Raw genomic sequence first — 2512 nt, forward strand, 5'->3', positions numbered from 1 at the left:
TTGCAACCACACTGCTTGCACGTATCAACGAGCGTCTGCGTAGCCAGTCGCTAAAATACAACTCAGTTCTATTTGCGACATTTGACGCGCTGCAAGTCCCGCCTCTCATTGGTTTTTAGGACCACATACTCACGTGGGTGATTGAGAGCGGACCCCTGGACCTCAGTAACATAATAAAGAAATCCCATTCGAAATCCGTCAATTTAAACTGGAGATGTTTTTTGCTTTGGATGCGTCTACCGCCTACGTCGCACTTCCGCATCTGCGGTGAAAGGTGGCAGAACTAGAGTGGTGTTTGTCAGACTACGAGACATAAAAAAAATAGGTATTCTCAGGAAACCGTCTGTACCGTCCAAACGGTTGGACCTACGAACTACACTGAAGAAAAATATAAAACACAACATGTGTTGGTTCCATGTTTCATGAACTGAAATAAAAGATCCCAGAACTTATCCATATGCACAAAAAGCTTATTTCTCTCAAATGTTGTGCACAAATTGGTTTACATCACTGTCAGTGAGCATTTCTCCTTTGCCAAGAGAATCCATCCACCTGACAGGTGTGGCATATCAAGAAGATTAAACAGCATGATCAAGATGAAAAAGCATGATCATTACACAGGTGCACCTTGTGCTGGAGACAATAAAAGGCCACTCTACAATGTGCAGTTGTGTCACACAACACAATGTCACAGATGTCTCAAGTTGATGGAGCTTACAATTGGCCTACTGACTTCAAGAATGTCCACCAGAGCTGTTGCCAGAGAATTTAATGTTAATTTCTCTACCCTAAGCTGCCTCAAATGTCATTTCAGGGAATTTGGCAGTGCGTCCAACTGGCCTTCACATTAGTTTGTAGCCCAAACGGTTCAGACGCTACAAACAGAAGTTGGCACATCGACAGTACCGACTTCAGACGAGTCCCCTGACACTTGTGTGGGTCGTAAAGCAAAACGGAGACCGCCATCTTGTTCACCACCCCAGGACCTCCATATCTGGCTTCTTCACCTGCGGGATCGTCAGACCAACCACCCGGAAAGCTGATGAAACTGGGTTTGCACAACCAAAACATTTCTGCACAAACTGTCTCATGCGCATCTGCGTTCTCATCGTCCTCACTAGGGTCTTGACCTGACTGCAGTTTGGCGTCGTGACTGACTAGGATGGGCAAACGCTCACCTTCGATGGCCACTGGCACCCTGGAGAAGTGTGGTCTTCATGGAATTATCCTGGTTTCAACTGTACGGGTCAGATGGCATTTTGTGGGTGAGCGGTTTGCTGATGTCAACATTGTGAACAGAGTGCCCCATGGTGGCGGGTTATGGTATGGTTAGACGGACAACAAACACAATTGCATTTTATCGATGGCAATTTGAATACAGAGATACCGTGATGAGTTGAGGCCCATGGTTGTTGCCATTCATCCGCTGCCATTACCTCATGTTTCAGCATATTGTACAAGCCCCAAGTCGCAAGGATCTGTACAGTTACTGGAAGCTGAAAATGTCCCACATTGAGCATGTTTGCTCTGGACCGACATGTACGACAGCGTGTTCCAGTTCCCGCCAATATCCAGCAACTTAGCACATTCATTCAAGAGGAGTGGGACAACATTCCACAGGTCACAAACAGCCTGATCAATTCTATGCAAAGGATGTCACATGAGGCAAATGGTGATCACACCAGATACTGACTGGTTTTCTGATCCACACCCCTTCCTTTTTTTTAAAGGTATCTGTATTCTCAGTCATGTGAAATCCATAGATTAGGGCCTTTAAAAAATATATATTTCATCTTTATTTAACCAGGTAGGCCGGTTAAGAACAAGTTCTCATTTACAACTGCCACCTGGCCAAGATAAAGCAAAGTGACAAAAACAACACAAAAGAAAAGAAAAATCTATGTACAGTGTGTGCATGTAGAAGAGTAGGGAGGAAGGCAATAAATAGGCACTAGAGGCGAAAATAATTACAATTTAGCATTAATACTGGAGTGATAGATGTGCAGATGATGATGTGCAAGTAGAGATACTGGGTCGCAAAAGAGCAAGAGGGTAAGTAATAATATGGGGATGAGGTAGTCAGGTGTGCTATTTACAGATTGGCTGTGTACAGGTACAGTGATCGATAAGCTGCTCTGACAGCTGATGCTTAAAGTTAGAGAGGGAGATATGACTCCAGCTTCAGAGATATTTGCAATTCGTTCCAGTCATTGGCAGCAGAGAACTGGAAGGAAAGGCGGCCAAAGGAAGTGTTGGCTTTGGGAAGGACCAGTGCAATACACCTGCTGGAGTGCGTGCTACGGGTGGGTGTTGCTATGGTGACCAGTGAGCTGAGATAAGGTGGGGGTATACCTAGCAAAGACTTACAGATGACCTGAAGCCAGTGGGTTTGGCGACGGATATGTAGTGAGGGCAGCCAACGAGAGCATACAGGTCGCAGTGGTGGGTAGTATATGGGGCTTTGGTGATAAAACGAACGGCACTGTGATAGCAAACTGGATGTAGTCTGAGT

The sequence above is a fragment of the Salmo salar genome, chromosome ssa14, assembly GCF_905237065.1.
Source record: "Salmo salar chromosome ssa14, Ssal_v3.1, whole genome shotgun sequence".
Lineage (NCBI taxonomy): Eukaryota > Metazoa > Chordata > Actinopteri > Salmoniformes > Salmonidae > Salmo > Salmo salar.